Consider the following 19078-nt stretch of genomic DNA (forward strand, 5'->3'; position numbering starts at 1 on the left):
TGTGTACATGCGCATAGTCGGCCGTCTGCCGCTCCCTCCCACCAGACCGCCTGTAACATTATGTTCAGCCACCGTCATTGTGTAGAAGCCGGCACTGCGGTCTCCGGGGGCCAGCCCACATCTCTCTCAAAACCACACCCCTTTATAGAGACCTACGCATTGTGTATCCTTTTGCCATCAATGGTGGAGAACCAGATGTATTCCCTCCATCGATAACACAGCAGAACCAATGTTTTTTTTTTTTCAAGGTGCCGGGACACGGAGCATACAGTAGCTCCACCCCCAACAACCCTGAAGCCCCACCCTCAAATTCTGATTAAGGATGGCCATCAACCATCGATGAAAATAAATCATGGATGGTTTATAGCCGATGTTAAATACTTTTGCCATCGATGGCGGAGAACCAGATGGTTTCCCTCCATCGATGGCACAGCAAAACCAATTTTTGCTTTTGTCTTTTTTTTTTCAAAGTGCCAGGATGTGGAGCATAGCTCCACCCCCTGACACCCATGAAGCCCCTCCCCGTGATATGATTGGCCAACAGTCCAATCAGTGAGAAAAATAAATAAAAAATATGACCTTCATTAGGTAAAAACATTGATGGTCATCCATTGCATAGTATAATACTATCGATGGCCAGTCAGTCAAAGAAAATGGATGTCTATCGATAGGTCAAACTGTTGATGGTCATCCATCACATAGTTTGTTACTATCAATGGCTGGTTGCTGTATCACTATCGATGGCAACCATCGATGGCAACTGCACCGATGGCCATCTCTACTATTTGCAGTCTGTACGTAGCCCAGATTCTGGTCAGCATGTGTGATCGAACAGGCTGAACGGGTCCGGAGCGGACGTCACAGACCCTCCCTGAAACTGTTCGGGCACTTCTGCATTTTTCCTGACACTTCCAGAAAACGGCCGATTACCACCCCCAAATGCCATCTTCCTGTCAATCAACTTGCGATTGGAAAAGACACTGGATTTTATCGCTGGATGGCCTCGCGCGTGCATGCTATGATTCGTTCGCATGTCCAGTCGTTTGATAATCCTCTGATTCTGCGATTTTGCAGCCCAGCTATCAGGTCTAAAGAAAAACCCATAAGCACACAGTCAGCAGTGTTTATCTTTAGCAATAAATTCTAAAAATGTGACTATGCCCTCTGGTGGTTATTAGTGGAGCTGCAGAGTATAGTGAGATGCACAGAAAGGCCATAGGTGGCCCAAGTTTCAGAGAATCACAAATGATCTGGTAAAAGGGTCACTGTCAGATTATGGACCCCACAGTAGCTGAAAAGGCTGCACCTAATCTTACATGTGTTCATAAAAGACAATAACATAAATAGCTGTACGCCGCCAATTTATAGCAATATTATCTCAGTCTGCAGCTGCCCGCGGTTACATTATCTGATGTATAATATATAATTTGATCATTGAAGCGATACATTCAGTTCTGTTGTAGTTTGTAGCCAAGGCTGTGGGAAAACCTTAGCAGTGTTACTAATTACGCAAAGAGGTTTGTTTTCACATTTTCTCAAACATAACAGAGGGAATGGTAACAAGTAATGAGGCTGCAGCAGCAACATTTTGACAGGTTCAAATGACACACAAAGGAACAAAATATAGGAGCAGTTTCACTGTACAGGAAATGTTACAGCGTACAGGGTCTGTCCAGAAAGTAATGAGACAAAACCGTGAAGAACTGTTTATTGCACGTTCAGTTACATTGGGTGACATTTAATGAGATGCGAAAATTTGATTTGTGCTATATGCCGAAATCGCACGTTTTTCCGAAATTGCATATTTAATGAGATGCGAAAAGTGGGGGAAAAAACGCACATTTTGCCGCAAATTCGCACATTTTGAAGGTGCGATTTTTACTAACACTGGAACTCGCATCCAGATGTTTTCCCATTATAAAGTATACAAATCGCATATTTAAATTAGATGGGAAAATGTGACTAAAAATTGCCACACATGCAGACCAGGTTCTGACAGGTGAATTTGCCAGAACCATGCACAGATCATTGAGATCTGTGCACGGTCCCGTCTTAAAAAATGTGTAAAAGTTAAATCATAAAAAAAAAAAATGATGTGAGGTCCCCCCTCCTGAGCATAATCAGCCCCAGACTCGTGGACCGGTCCTGGTTCCAAAAATATGGGGGACAAAAAATATGGGGGTCCCCCATATTTTTAAACCAGCACCGGGCTCCAACAGCCCACAGTGTCATGCCACAGCCGGGGAACACTTTTTTACATAAGGTCCCCCGGCCGTAATTTGAGCACCATGGATCCTCACGCCATTTTTTTTTTTGTTTTAGTTTTTTTACACAAAATATTAAATTTCCTCAAATTCGCACCTTTTTGGCCGGATTTTGCATTCCATTAAATATGCGTATTGTGGGGAACATTTTTTTATTTTGAAAGGTGCGATAAGGTGCGAATTTGGAAAGTAACTAAAACTTGCATCCTATTAAAAGTCACCCATAGGGTTAATAATCTTCAAAAAATGACCCTTGAGCATCGATATATCGTTGCCAGCATGTCTACCAAGCGTGGTGCACCTCCTTGAAGGCATTAACCAGAACCTAGTTGATTGCCCTTGTCACAACATCTTCCACTTTTTCTATGGTCTGACAACGTTGTCCTTTCAGGACACATTTGATCCAAATGAGAACAAAAAGAAGTCAGCCAGGGTCAGATCTGGATTGTAGGGTGCTTGAGGCAGCGTTGTCACATTGTGCTTGGCCAAAAACTGCCTCCCATGCAGTGATGTGTCACTTGGTGCATTGTCGTGATGAAGGATCCAGGTAGTAGCAATCTCCTTGCGGATGTGGAAAAACCCTGCTTCTCATTGACTGAGCACTCCCCTGTAAAATGCATCGTTGACAGTTTGGCCGGTAGTTAGAAATTCCTTGCGGATCACAATCTTCAAGTCAAAAAAGACAATGAGCATGGATTTGGTAGTTGATTTGCTCATTCGGCCCTTCCTGGGTGAGGCGACGATGGTGTGTGCCACTCTGTGCTTTACCTTTTGGCCTCCGAATCGTACTCAGAGATCCAAGTTCCGTCACCTGTTATCACTTAAGCTCACTTTGCATACACTCCAGTTTGTGGGAAAATCAATACACACTTGGATCCTGTCTGAGAGTCACCTTTGTAGCACCTATCTCCCGCTGCCGACTGCCCTGCATTATAAATCAAATAGGTACTTGTTTCCTATCTGGGCGCCCAGGTTTTCTACGTACGGCACCGTAATGAAATCGGATCGCATCGCATCGTACACATACACGATATTGAACGATGCGATGCGATGCGATCCGATTCGATTTCCCATAGGAAACAATGTGAAATGGCTCAATTTAGCCAAATTCTCATAGGAACAATAGTAAATGGGCCAAAAACACCCCTGAACATTGAAATGTCCCCCCAAAAGTAGTTTACGCCACCCCGCCATCAACGTGAACCCGAAGCGTGGCGAGCGCAGCGAGCCCGCGAGGGGCGGCGGTACGCGTCCTCCGACCTTTTCATGCCCTACTATCCACGTCGGCGTGGAGTGAGAATAGAATAGTGTGGCGAGCGCAGCGAGCCACCGAGCCCGAAGCGTGGCGAGCGCAGCGAGCCCCGCGAGGGGACGCGGATACCTTCACAGTTATACGCGTCCCCTCGCGGGCGACGCGGACACTTGGGAAGCCCGCGAAGGGACGCGTTTACCTGTGAAGGTATCCGCGTCCCCTCGCGGGGCTCGCTGCGCTCGCCACGCTTCGGGCTCGGTGGCTCGCTGCGCTCGCCACACTATTCTATTCTCACTCCACGCCGACGTGGATAGTAGGGCATGAAAAGGTCGGAGGACGCGTACCGCCGCCCCTCGCGGGCTCGCTGCGCTCGCCATGCTTCGGGTTCACGTTGATGGCGGGGTGGCGTCAACTACTTTTGGGGGGACATTTCAATGTTCAGGGGTGTTTTTGGCCCATTTACTATTGTTCCTATGATAATTTGGCTAAATTGAGCCATTTAACATTGTTTCCTATGGGAAATCGAATCGGATCGCATCGCATCGCATCGTTCAATATCGTGTATGTGTACGATGCGATGCGATCCGATTTCTCTACGGAGAATAGCATGGTGCGCAATTAACTTAGTGGGCGCCCAGATAGGAAACAAGTACCATCAAATATCCCGATTGTGTGGATTCTTCACTGCAGCCAGGATTCCACTAAGGAATGGGCAAGGATAATGATTTACTGCTGTCACTAGCATGACTTCTGTCCAGGTTCATCAGCTTATTTTGTATCTCAGCTGTTGAATTTTTCATAAGTAATCTTTAGTTAAACACAAAAACTTATTTTTAAATTGCACTTAAAAAAAAGTGCAATCCAAAAAGTTTTAAAAGGCATTTTTTTAACCAAGAGATCAATAAATGAAGTATTCACACATGGTCATATATTTGGAATCTACTGCATTTAGGTATCACATTTATTAGTGTGCTGAGGGGCCGATTCCGGTTCACTCGGATTGAACTGAATTGGCCCCTGCCCCGATTGTCCAGATTTGGGCCCAAACCCTGATGGTGATTTGCAATGTCGCGGGCCATTCATACGGAGCGGAAGAAATGTCACAGCAAATGGATGCAAATAGGAAATTTTGTATTACCATACCTCCCAACAATTTTATTTCAGAAGTTGGGACGCTCACGCAGCCAAAAAATGGGCGTTCCCTATGTCATAGGGGATGTGGCCTCATGGGGATGCCGCTGTCACAGGCCATGCCCCCATTTTCCATCACTACGAGAGCATGGCCAGTACTGTGTAAGCTGCAGGCCATGCCACCAGCCCCTCTGCCTCGATGCTGCAGGCACACAATGTCTATTCACCGCTCTGCAATGCCGGGTAGGGGGGACTCCCAACTGCCCCCCCACCTCACCCCCTCTTGCCCGGCATCATATCATCACATCAGCTTGCCACCATCATCTTACTCCCTTGTCACCTTACTATGTCACATCGTCCCTGTCACTTCACCTCACACCCCCTCCCATCCTCTATCTTTCCTATTTTTTGCTCTCTAGCAGTCCCCTTTTTCTCTCTCCCAGTACCTTTTTCTCTTTCTCCCATGCTCTCCCTTCCCCACCCCCCGTCTGTTACCCTCGGTCTTGCCTGCTGTCCCTCCTCTTTCTTTCTCTCCCCTTGACCAACCCCCTTTCTCTCCAATGCTCTCTTCCTTCTGCCCCCCTATCTGTATATCTCTCTGCCCCATGTCTCTCTTTCTCCTGTCTCTCTTCTTGCATTCTTTCCCCATGCTTCCTCTCTCTCTCTCTTTTCTTCTTCTCCCTCTCTCTGACAGTCTCTCTCTATTTACCCCCTCTCTCTTTACCTCTTTCTCTCTCCATGACACCCTCTCTTACTCTGCCTCTAGCCCCTTTCTCTCCCTGACACAATCTCTCATTTTCTCTTCCCCTGACCTCCCCTCTCTCCCCCTTTCTCTCCCTGACACTCATTTTTGCTCCTCTCTCTCTTCCTGGCATTCTCTCTTACTCCTGGTCGCACTCTCTCTTTCTCTCTGACACCCTCTCTATCACCTCTCTTTCACTCTAATTCCCTCTTTTCCCATGAAGCCTGCCCACCCCTCTTTCTCGCTTCTCTTTCTTGTTCCTCTTTTTTCTCTCTCTTCCTCCACTTTATTCACTTTCTGAAGAGACAGCTACATATAATAACTGTGGGCAATGTGGAGCGTGATTCAGCACCTCAAGTTTGCAAAGCGCAATAATGTTTTCATGAATCGGTTAAAAATGGTAAAAACCGAAAAATTCCTTCTGCATTATACACTTTCCCTGCGTAATGGGCTCCAGCTAGAATCTGTCACTATGCCTTCTGGTGGTTATTAGCTGAACTGCCAGGACTGTATTACTACAATGGAGAAACATTCTGTATTGCCTGGCCTCACATTTAAACTATTTTTGCGACAGGATTGCACAAAATTAGTCCAACCGTTTTTGTTTTCTGTATTAAAGCAAAATGGAAACTGAATTATATATTGTGACAAAGAATCACATTCGCTGGATCAGATGAAGTCTTGGTCTTTATTTTTGTAGCAGGTACACAGAATACCAGGTAATCAGCACAGCAAGAAGGGTCACAGCATTGCAGCATACAGGTGTCACAGCATAGTACAAACACTTCAGGAAGCTCCAGAGGTACCTACCATAGCCCTAAGCCCACACTACATACTACAAAGGAACTGCAGGTCATTGATTGGTTGTTAATGTCAGGTGGGGTGAGAAACACTCTAACTGGAGGAATGCAGTCAGCTGTCTATGCATCAGATTCTCAAACATTAATAAGCAGTAATCCTGACCTGCAGAACAGGTAGCAAAGGGAAATCCCATGACAAATACTTACAACATGAGGGATCATGACATAGTTGTGTGGTGACTGCGGCATCACCGCACATTGTACAGCCGCAGCGTAAATGTTCATGTACGCTGGCACCAAATTTTTACCAGGCGCAGTTTACTGTGCACATCCAATGTGGTTTGTACTCCTGATTATTGTAAATGTGATCAGCTTGTTGCAGTGGTTGCTGTTCTTGGGGATGTAACAAACAGTGAGCCTGATTCCATAGCCTACAACAGGGGGGTGTCAAGGGGGACAAGTGTGATGGGCCCCAGCGATCTGAAGGGCCACAGAGCTTCCATGCCCCAGCACAGCCGCCGCCTGTACTAGCTAGTCTGTCAGTGACCCTCGCAGCCCTGCTGTCTACTCTGCACCATCTGTGTGTGGCTGAATCTGACTGACTCACTGGGAAGTATTCAATGCTGCCGGCGAGGGGGTTAAACAGTGAGGATTGCAGAAAACCAGCGATTCTAGCTGTTTAACCCCCTCGCCAGCCGCTCTCCCTATTCAAGGTTCTGGGGATATCCTCCGAGATGGCAAGAATTCCCCAAAACAGCGAGACCCGCGGCTAATGCAGAAAACTCAATGTTTTTTAGCCACGAGTCTCGCTGCTTCTGGAGCCGCATACACCAATTCTCCCTCGCTCAAAAAACGGAGCGAGGGGGAATTGGCGTATGAGGGGGGTGCGTTGAATACTGACAGGGTGAGTGGTGACAGCGAGCAGGAAGCCCTGCTCGTTGTCGCCGCTCGCCCACGGCATTGAATACACCCCACTGTGTGCTACTGCCATCTAATGTGTGCGTGCCCTGCTGTTCGGTGCTCAGAGCCATCTACTCGGTGTGTGCGCACAGAGCATGAGGCCGCAGGCGCACAGGCATACCTGTGGCCTCAGTCTCCGGCTCCTGTACTTTTACTGTGCATGCGCGGGTCATCTATTCCGTGCTCTGCGAACGACCTCCCCTGCCTGCTCGTAGTGCACGGCGTTCTTTTGTGAAAGTGACAGGCCAGCAGCAGCCGGGAGCCAGCAGGAAGCAGCAGCCAGGAGCCAGACCAGCAGGTCTGAGAACGAGAGAAGTCCGCACCTGAAAGCAGGATCTGGAGTAGCGAAAGGTTAAATGAGGCTCATGCAGAAGAGGGTTGTGTGGATTTGGGATTAGGTGGGGGCTCCCAGAAATACCATTGTACAGGGCCCCAAGATTTTTGCTGCCAGCCCTGCCTGATTCAGACCTGCCCCCCTCTAGGTTGCATATATGCGGAGCCGAGCAAGCAGGTTAATGCTGCCCCATCGAACTCATGCTTCCCCCCCAATACCCCTCGCTACACGGCGAGCAGATGTGTACGCTTACACATGCGCCCGCATAGAAGAAAAATCCTTCGATGTTTAGTTGCCATTGAAGGACTTTTCCTCTGTTCACAGCCGAAAAGTAGCCCAGGACTTACTCTTCGGCTGCACATTGCTGCATAAATTGGGGATGGATGCTGACGTCATGTGACATTATCCGCCTACTCCGAGCTCTATGAATGGGCCCAACATTTTTGTGAGCATGCACATGAAATGCCGGCTGTCCACCCTGGATTGCCCCCTGGCTGTCAAACATTGAGGCTGATTCAGGAACACTTGGTGCGATGGGAATTCGGCCCCAGTCCTAATGGTTGGGGTTTGCGAATGCATACTCGTGGGGCCGTTTGCTGCAGGGAGGGAGGGCGGCTGCAGGGAAATGGCCAATGTTTTATCAGCCTCCCCATAAAAACCAGGGGAGTTCCCCTGGACACGTAGACACAGCTTCCCTGCTCTGGGGTGGCATCAGCACCCGCCCCCTCTTCGACTGATTTTTATTTCCGAAGGGGAGAGAAATCATTCAATGGTTCTCTGCCCTTAGGCCGCATGCAAAGGGATGTGATCTTGTACATACCCTTGCATGATACGGAGGGGATATGGGGGGGACACATTCGACCAGGTGGCATTAAGCTTGCTAAGCAGCGAACGGTCATTGATTAGCGAGTGGTCCTGAATCACCCACACTGTGCGATCGCCCCGGCGCGTGAAAATCTAAGCGAAGGTGCGCGTTGCGGGGGTCTGCACTTGGGCATTAATGCCTATGGATATGCGCAGACCCCCACCACTAACAGAGGTGCCAAGTTCGCTGCTCAATGAGCAAATCTGAATCGGCCCCAGTGTTGGGACGGTGTTGCTGAGATAGGGTAAAAAGTATTCGACTTCGGCCATGAATCATCAATGATTTAGAATCATCGATGGTCGATGGCCATCCCTAGTAAATCCCCACCCAAATCTAACTCTCTCTGCCCAAGTTACATCTGCCCCACCTGCAGTGCACATGGTTTTGTCCATTTGATGAGGAATTTGCCTTTGTGAGTGAACCAGAATAAGGGCCAAGATGTATTGTATGTAATCCCAGTTAAGCGTGCGATGTGACACATTTTACTTGCAGCCTGTGCGATCATCAAGCACCGATGCTATGCGCACGGGATCGCGCATCACATCGGACCTGATGTCAGTCACATGAGAAAAGTGAACAAATTGCATGTGTATCGCTCCCCTAGTGTGTGGGACAGTCGCACATCTCACACAAGGTCGGTAGTGTCCCGTGGGGGAGGGGGAGGGCAGTTGGGAGTCCCCCTTGCCTGCTGCTGCCATCTGGGAATAGATGGAGGCAGAGGGACTGGGGGCATGGCCAGCAGATTACACAGCAATGACCATGCCTCTGAAGTGATGGAAAATGGGGCGTGACCTGCCGTAGCGGCATCCCTGTGAGGCCATGCCCCCTTTGACACAGACCACGCCCCATTTCGGGTACGCACTTCGCCGTGTGAGCGTCCCATTTTCAAAAGGGAAAATGTTGCTAGGTACTGAATTACTGAAGTATGTCAATCTGTACGGTGTGTAATTAAGTTGCCGACGGATGAAACACGGATCAACAAGTACAGAACAATTGAAATACCGCCATCATTAAAATACTGACAAGCAAAGCATAGACAGGAACAATACACTGATGCGGCCAAAATATTTAAACAATAATACTGAGTACAGTTTTTCGTGAATTTTTTCACTAAAACCGACTTGTTCATCTATGATCTGTGCAGAACGCAGCGAGGGGACACGGTACACTGATAGTGTGTCCATATCGTCATGATAACCGTGTCGGCATTTTCACACGTTTGGCATTATGATCATGTCCGTATATTGCGTGTCGACATTTTAACTGTCGGTATTAAGTACATGTAGGGATATTGACCATCGATATTTAACACCATGCTGACACAGAGTTGACCAAGTGATTGTCGGTATTTCAATAAATATTGAACAAATTTGTGCCAACAGCAAGCAGACATCTGATTCCATGGCCTTATGTAGAGGTAGGGTGCTGTGCCCTACAGAAGCGCTACACCCGCCCACTATAGTAAGGTCACACACCCTGTGTCCCAATTCCTATTTATATAATGTTGGGAGGTATATATGCTGGATTTTCAGAAGGGGGTTTCCAGAGGGGCGGAGCAAAGCATGGAGATGGACACTTAGGTGACCCAGTATATGCCGGGTCAGTTAAAGTATTATAGATAGACCAAATGTATATAAATAATAATAATAAAATATATATATATATATATATATATATATATATATATATATATATATACACACACATATATACACACATACAGGGGCGTCAACAGCATTGTATGACCCCTGGGCATAGCAATGTATTGGGGCCCCTACCGATCCTCCAGCGGTAGAGGTGGGGGAAGATTTGATGTCCTGCGGGTGGTAGGGGGTATTATATCAACCGCTCTGCATGTAGGGCCTGGATCAGTAATTTCCACTAATTACCCCTTTACTGCACAGATGGTGGGAGATGGGGTGGGAGAAGGGGGCATTGGGCTGAATGAAGGGGCTCTGATATATAACTTCCAGGGTGGTAGAGGATGTTTAATACGCACAGGAGGGGTGTATAGTGGAGTGGGCTTGTTATTCATAATTTTCTGGTGGGAGGACAGCTTGCTTGACTGCAGATATCTCCAGTTCCCGGAAATAGATTTCTTAGATTGGAATGAAATACTAGAGAATCCCACCTACCAAATGGCACTGGGGACAAGGGGATCAGAGTTCAGGAGGCAGAGCAATCTGCCAATGAGAATATAAAACTACATACCAGGAGTGTGGAGCTGGAGCAGTAACCAGCTGCTTGACGGCTAATATCTCTGGTTCTGGGAACAGTAGAGACAAGCTGCCAGTGTCCCTCAAAGGGGGAGAGTCCCAGCTTTTGGAATATACCCTCAGAAAAACGCTAAGTCAGACAGAACCTGAAATATCTGACTGGGAATAACAATGAACAGGCTTGGATGGGGACCACAGCTTTGAAGTCAGACATCTCCGGTTCCCAAGGGCCGATTTTTACAATTCTTATATCCATGGAAAGAGGGGACCCTCGGCTTTCAGTTGAGGGTCCTTAGACTCCTGGGGGGGTTTCTGGGTACTCAGAAACCCCCCTGCGTGCGCTACTGATGCTCAGTGGAGAAGTCATGCACTACTTTGCATTGTATGCAATTAGTACATCGATGTAAATGTCCTCTCTGGGTAATACAACCTCATTTTGTCTATTTCCAAATGAAAAATGCAAAGAAATTGCACAAAATGAATCAAGCGAGCAAACAGAAGTATATTTAGTAAAGTAACGTAGCCGCTAAAGTCACGGAAACGCTGGGCGATAAAATGAGCGATATCGCAAATTTTAGCCCTTCTGAGCAATATCGCTCATTGGGGGTAATTCAGACTTGATGACAAGGCTACGAATTTGCACACCGGTCGATTATTGATATACTGCGCATGTGTATGAGCCGCAATGCACGGTCGCTACGTCGTGCTGCGATGAAAGACTGCTACTTTTTTCTATGCTAGCCATTTGCAAGTTGATTGACAGGAAGTAGGCATCTGGAGGTGATAACCCGCAGTTCAGTGGGAGCAGGGTCGCCGAGAGGGGGGTACTAATTACCCGGGCCTGGGCTTGCATGAGGGGTCCGGTGGGGACCCTGGTCGCCCCCCACCAATACCTTCCCCTCCGTCTCTCCCGGGCAGCAGCAGCACACACCTACAGCAGGCTCAGCAAGAGCGTTTCACTGACAGTGGGCCTTATTCTAGTTCACTCTTTCTGACAAAATCCTTCTAAGATGGACAAAACCATGCGCAGATGTAAAATGTGCAGAGAGAATTAGATTTGGGTGAGTTATTTTGTTTCTGTGCAGGGTAAATACTGGCTGCTTTACTTTTACACTGCATTATAGATTGTAAAACCCCACCCAAATCTAATTCTCTCTGCACAAGTAACATCTGCCCCACCTGCAGTGCACATGGTTTTGTCTATCTAAGAAGGATTTTGTCAGAAAGAGTGAACTAGAATGAGGCCCAGTGTGAGAGCTCATGCTGACCTTGCTGTCAGTACAGCACATGCTGTAGGTGTGTGCTGCTGCTGAGGTGGGGGGGGGGGGCAATGACCCCCCCATCGACTTTAGAGTGTTTTTCAACCACCTTAAACATTTTGGGGGGCGTGGCATAATCTCAGGAGATGGTCACGCCTCCCACAATTAGGCCACGCCCCAAAAAAATTACCGGGGCCCAGCATTCCTCTTGGCGGCCCTGAGTGGGAGTGTTAAGGCGAGATGGAAAATACGTGATGGAAAAAACGTGATGGAAAAAACACTGGGAGTGTCTGCATCAGCACTTGCTGATACCAGCAACCCACCAGGTCCCCCCAGCCAATGATATTGGTGGCTCCAGGGATCGCTAGGTCAGAGCTAATTACCTTCTGGCTTCCCTCTCTGGGCAGCCATTTCTGTGAGGCAGGGGGTGGGGCCACCGGTGTGATGAGAAAAGGTTGGGCAGAGCTATGAGGGTAACATGTTGTTTGGGGGCATGGTCAGCGCAATAGCATAAATGGGACCACATCCCATCATGCAATGCCATAATTGGACTCAATTTTTGGGAGCCTCCCGGCCATTTGGGAGGGTAGGTAAGTATGATTTAAGATATAAATGTTAGTGCCAGCGCTGGCTGAAGGATTTAAAAGAAGGTGGTTTAAAAATATATTATTTTAATAACTAGGCATATTAGACATACACATAAAAAATATATATAAAATATCACAGTGTGCAGGTGAATTTAGATTGCAAAATATCTTATTGCAATATATGGAATATTACAGTATATATAGATGTCCAAGTGGAAATAAATGAAGAATTTGTTACCAATCCACTGAATGAGTGTTTCGTACATTGTTTTCTTCTAGCCAGCGACGGACTGGGCCGCCGAATCGGCGATGGCATTTGTGCACACACGTGACCTTTGTCGACCATGTGCACCCGCACACATGCACGACACATGTGCGCGCTGCCTTTCCCGGCTTGCAGGAGAGAGAGGAATAGCTGCGTGTGATGCCCCCCTCTCTCCTGGACCTCAGCGGCACACAGAGCGAGCCGCTGGACCTGCCGCGAGCCGCTGAACCTGCCGCGAGCCGCTGGACCTGCCGCGAGCCCAGCGGCTCTCTCTGTGCGCCGATTGGAAGGCAGAGCCTTCACCTTGCTAGTAGAAATCGTCCCACCTGGCCATCGGCCCCTCTGGCATTTGCCAGAAGTGCCAGATGGCCAGTCCAGCCCTGCTTCTATCTATTATTGGGGAGTGACTATCCTGTGCCAGCTGATGCTGATTGCGCAACACACAGAGGTTTTAGTGGGCAGCTTGCGTCTGCCATCTTGTTGGGGCCACAGCAGCACATAGCACCTTCTCCCATGCCTGCTCCATGGGGCATCATGTACACACTACAGCACCTGCTCCGCAGCTATGTCAGCCCAGGTTCCCCGCCATGACTTTTGGAATGTGCTTCCCGACCGGCTCCCCGGGGGCTCCCTATGTGAAGCTGACCTTGAAAGTGAGAGTCTGGGAGGAGGGCATTGGCTTGCAGCTGCTGCAGGAGTTCCTGGAAGTCTAAGGAGGTATGATTTGATATAGGGTGTGTGGGGGTGGGCACAATAACATGGGCATTATTATGTGTAAAGGGCACAATACTGTGGGTATTATGTGCAAGAGGCAGAATACTGTGGACACTATTATTTGTAAAGGGCACAATACTGTGGGCATTATTTGTTACCATGGAAGAGTAGGCACTGCGGTATATTGTTACCCGAGAATGCTGGGAATGCTGGGCTTAATTGTTTAATTATGATAAGTGGATTAAAGATTAAGATAATGCTAGAATTACACCGCCTGGTTCTAGACACCCCCACACAGCACTAGAAAATTATTTGGGGGCCCTGCCTATTTGTTTGTCCGGGGCCCCACAATTTCTAAAGGCTGCCCTGGTGCTACTTCCAGTATGAGACTGTGGCCCTTATTCTGTACAAATTTGTCTCAACAAGGGCAAAACCATATGCACTGCAGGTGGGGCAGATGTAACAGAGTTAAATTTGGGTGGGGTGTGTTGAAACTGAAATCTAAATTGCAGTGTAAAAATAATGCAGCCAGTATTTACCCTGAAACAAAATAACTCACCCAAATGTAACTCTCTCTGCACATGTTACATCTGCCCCACCTGCAGTGCACATGGTTTTGCCCATCTTGAGAACAAATTTGTACTGCGATCAGATCGGAATACTGGCCTGTGTGTATGTATTCTGTGTGCCCCTATGACAGTCTGCCGCTTAATTTGCGGGTCCGTGGATTGGGGGGAGGGCTAAAATGACACGACTCTCAAAATTTTAGCCCCGCCCCCTCCCCGCAGACCCATGAGATTCTGGATTTTATACAGTGGAGAAGGGGGGAGCGGTGGCTTCGGTGGTGATGCGGGAGACTTGCCCACCTTCCTGGTGTACAGAGATCTGTCCACGGCAAACCACGCACATTATAACTAGTGACTGCTATTATAATCCTGATGGGTGACTGCTACGGAACGTCCCCATGTTTCCCCCATGTATACTCACCATCCAATGATTTTTCCTCTTTTCGCAGATAAAAGATAGCCTGGATTTACTTTTATGATGGCCGTTCTTCTGCAAATTGGGTGCGGGCGCTGACATTATGTGATGTCATCCGCCTGCCCCGAGCAGGCAGGGACACACCTACGTTAGCAGGGGTCCGCCCAATGTTTCGATAACTGCAACCACCATTTTTGTGGGCACACCCGGCACATTTTTTTTCAATAAAACACCATCTCTGGAACAGGCATCAGGGGATGGGGGTGTCTTACATGGGGCGCATGACTATTAGACACCTCACCGATGGGCTCTCCTGATTTGAGAGGTTGCTGTAAATCCTGTCCCCCAAAAACATAAACCTGAATAGCCGTACTCTCCACTGGGTCTAGGACCAATGAGAATGATAAGTGCCGCAGAGTAGGTGTGCGCTATATAAATAACATTAGGTAATAATATAAGGACTAATATAATACTTTTGCGAGACATCGAAGTAAGTACACATATTTATAAGCAGCATGTGAGACACTGAGATATGTACATGTATGTGAGACACTAAGGTAAGTACATGTATGTGTAGGCTACGGTATGCAGGACACTAAAGTAAGTACATGTATGTATAGGCTGCTGTATGTCAGACAATGAAGTAAGTACACGTATGTATAGGCTTCAGTATGTGAGACACTGAGGAAAGTACATGTATGTTAGGGTGACCAACTCATCCCTTTAATCCGGGACATATATTAATTAGAGATGAGCGGGTCCGGATCTCCGGGATCCGATAGATCCGAATATCGCGATCCGAGTCTGGATCCGAGCCGGCTCGGGAGTTCCCGCCTAAATTCCGGACCGAAAACGAGGCAAAACGTCATCATCGCGCTGTCGGATTCTCGCGGGATCTGGATTCTATATAAGACGCACGCGCGCCCCGCCATCTTTACTCCAGCATAGGAGAGGGAAGAGGGTGGTTGTGCTCTGTGCTGTGTGCTATGCTATAATAATAATATATTATTTTGCTGCTGCTCACTCGATTAGGGTCTGCAGGGGCTGCTGTACACAAGTCCAGTGTACAGGGGCTGCAGTGGCCAGTGTACAAGGGGCTGTACAGGGGCTGTGTTCAGTGTGACAGGGCTTGTGTCCAGTGTGACAGGGCCTGTGTACAGTGTGACAGGGTCTGTGTACAGTGTACAGGGTTTGTGTCCAGTGTACAGGGGTGGTGTCCAGTGTACAGGGGCTGTGTCCATTGTACAGGGGCTGTGTCCAGTGTACAGGGGCTGTGTCCAGTGTACAGGGGTTGTGTCCAGTGTACAGGAGCTGTGTACAGGAGCTGTGTCCAGTGTCCAGGGGCAGTGTCCAGTGTACAGGGGCTTTGTACAGGGCATGTGTCCAGTGTGACAGGGCCTGTGTCCAGTGTGATAGGGGCTGTGTCCAGTGTCCAGGGGCTGTGTCCAGTGTACAGGGGCTGTGTACAGGGGTTGTGTCCAGTGTACAGGGGTTGTGTCCAGTGTACAGGAGCTGTGTCCAGTGTCCAGGGGCTGTGTCCAGGGGCAGTGTCCAGTGTGACGGCTGTGTCCAGTGTACAGGAGCTGTGTCCAGAGGCTGTGTCCATTGTCCAGGGGCTGTGTCCAGGGTAACGGGCTGTGTCCATTGTCCAGGGGCTGTGTCCAGGGTGACGGGCTGTGTCCAGTGTCCAGGGGCAAGGTCCAGGGGCAGTGTCCAGTGTGACGGCTGTGTCCAGGGGGGTGGTCCAGAGGCTGTGTACATTGTCCAGAGGCTGTGTCCAGGGTGACAGGCTGTGTAGATTGTCCAGGGGCTGTGTCCAGGGTGATGGGCTGTATCCAGTGTCCAGGGGCAGTGTCCAGTGTGACAGCTGTGTCCAGTGTACAGGAGCTGTGTCCAGGGGCAGTGTCCAGAGGCTGTGTCCAGTGTGACGGCTGTGTCCAGTGTACAGGAGCTGTGTCCAGAGGCTGTGTCATACCTCCCAACTTGTGTCCGGATGAAATAGGGACACTCGCGCGGCTTCGCGTCCGAAAAGGGGGCGGGGCGTATGCAAATGAGGGCGCGGCTTATGCTAATTAGCCGCGACCTCATTTTCATACGAGAATAGACGCTGTGCGCATGCGCACAGCGTCTATTCTACTAGATTGGGGGGTCTCCCAACTGCCACCCCCCGCAGCGGGACAATGCCTGCCGCTGGTGGGACGTCGGGACAGGACCCGAAAATCGGGACTGTCCCGACGGAATCGTGACAGTTGGGAGGTATGCTGTGTCCATTGTCCAGGGGCTGTGTCCAGTGTGACGGCTGTGTCCAGTGTACAGGAGCTGTGTCCAGAGGCTGTGTCCATTGTCCAGGGGCTGTGTCCAGGGTGACGGGCTGTGTCCAGTGTCCAGGGGCAGTGTCCAGGGGCTGTGTCCAGCTCCAGGGGCAGGGTCCAGTGTCCAAGGGGCTGTGTCCAGTGTGACAGGCTGTGTCCAGTGTAAAGTAAGAAAAATAAATAAAAGTAATAAATAAAATAAAAAAAAAAAAACATTTTTGGAGGATGATGGAGGAGGAAATAGTGGGAGATCAGCAACCTGATAGAAGTGCTGAAGCTTCTACCACCAGTCATGACAAGGCCGATACCTCTTTGTATTTTTTGCTCTTTGGAGCATTTCTCTTTTTTTGGGATAGTTTATTAAACTGCCACCCTGTCTGCCCTCTGCTTCCAAGATGTCCCAGGTTGGAAGTGTAAGGTCCACATGTATGTGATGCCCACTGCTGTCGCTTAGCTTAGTTATCCAGCTACCTCGGTATACCCTTTTGGCCCAACTACAGTAAATTAAAACAATTTTGTAAGCTGTGAAGTGATCAAAATTGACTAGAAATGAGTAAAAACAAATGTTATTGAGGTTAATAATACTTTAGGGGCAAAAACAGGCCCAAATTCTGTTATTTTAGCCATTTTTAGCATTTTTTTCATAAAAATCCAGATCCAAAACCAAAACCCACAAGGGTGGTTTTGACAAAACCAATCCAGATCCAAAACACGAAAGGAGATCCAGATCCAAAACCAAAACCCGAAAAAGTGCCCGCCGCACATCTCTAATATTAATTACACAGGTTCTGTGGCAGTTTAAAACCAGGTGAAATGGAGTCTTGAGGTGTGGCAGTTTAAAACCAGGTGAAAGCCAGCCACAGAACCTGTGTAATTAATATGTGTCCCGGATTAAAGGGATGAGTTGGTCACCCTAATGTATGTATAGGCTGCTGTATGTGAGACACTGAGCAAAGTACATGTATGTATAGGCTGCTGTATGTGAGACACAGAGCTAAGTACATGTATGTGTAGGCTGCTGTATGTGAGACACTGAGGTAAGTACATGTATTATCGACTGCTGTGTGTGACACTGAGGTAAGTACATGTATGTATAGGCTGCTGTATGTGAGACACTGAAGTAAGTACATGTATGTATAGGCTGCTGTATTGAGATAAGTACATGTTTGTGTAGGCTGCTGTATGCGAGACAGTGAGGTAAGTACATGTACAGGGCCATAACTAGGGGGGGGGGCTAGGGGGTCACGCGCACCGGGCGCTGGAGGGTGGGGGCACTAGTATGAGGTCCCGGGGATGGGCAGCGGGGGTCCAGGGACTGGTGGGTTAACGCTGGCTCCTACCGGGGTCCCGGGGATGGGCAGCGGGGGTCCAGGGACTGGTGGATTAACTCCGGCTCCTACAAGCGCTGCCGGGCGGTGGGCGGGAAGCAGGTTTTGAAAAGACTTGCCGGACGCTGGTTGGCTGAATTCAGCCAATCAGCGTCCGGCAAGTCTTTTCAAAGTCATCGGCGCTTCCTGCCACCAGGCAGATAGCGCTAGGAGATGGAGTAAGTGAAGGCTGCCGCTACACCAGTCCCTGGACCCCTGGACGCTGCCTACCCCTGCTGGCTGCACACAGGTATGTTGGCAACGGGGGTCCAGGGACTGGTGTAGCGGCAGCTTTCACATACACAGCCGCTCGCTATTTGCCTGGCGGCGGGAAGCGCTGATGATTTTGAAAAGACTTGCCGGACGCTGATTGGTTGAATTCAGCCAATCAGCGTCCGGCAAGTCTTTTCAAAATCTGCTTCCCGCCCACCGCCCGGCAGCGCTAGGAGCCGGAGTTAACCTTCTCCAGTCCCCGGACCCCCGCTGCCTGTCCCCAAGGCAGTAATTTGGTGGGTTTTTTTATGGGGGGGGGGGTGACCAAGTGACTGCCGACCCGGGCGCCGAAACACCTAGTATAGGCTGCCGTATGCGAGACACTGAGGTAAGTACATGTATGTATAGGCTGCTGTATGTGAGACACTGAGGTAAGTACATGTATGTGGAGGTTGCTGTATGTGAGACACTAGGGTAAGTACATGTATATAGAGGTTGCTGTATGTGAGACACAGAGGTAAGTACACGCATGTTGAGGCTGCTGTATGAGACACTGAGGTAAGTACATGTATTATAGGCTGCTGTGTGTGAGACACTGAGGTAAGTACATGTATGTATAGCCTGCTGTATGCGAGACACAGAGGTAAGTACATGTATGTATAGACTGCTGTATGTGAGGGACTATGTAAAAACCGGACCGGACTAAACCCCGGACTGCCGGACAGGACATCAAAATCTGCAGTCCGGAGCTTGTAGGGTCCGGTCCGGGGGGTGTCCTGTCCAGGGGTGTCTTGTCCGGGGGGTCCCTGTGATAGC

This window comes from Crinia signifera, chromosome 3 (assembly GCF_055691185.1).
Source record: "Crinia signifera chromosome 3, ASM5569118v1, whole genome shotgun sequence".
NCBI lineage: Eukaryota > Metazoa > Chordata > Amphibia > Anura > Myobatrachidae > Crinia > Crinia signifera.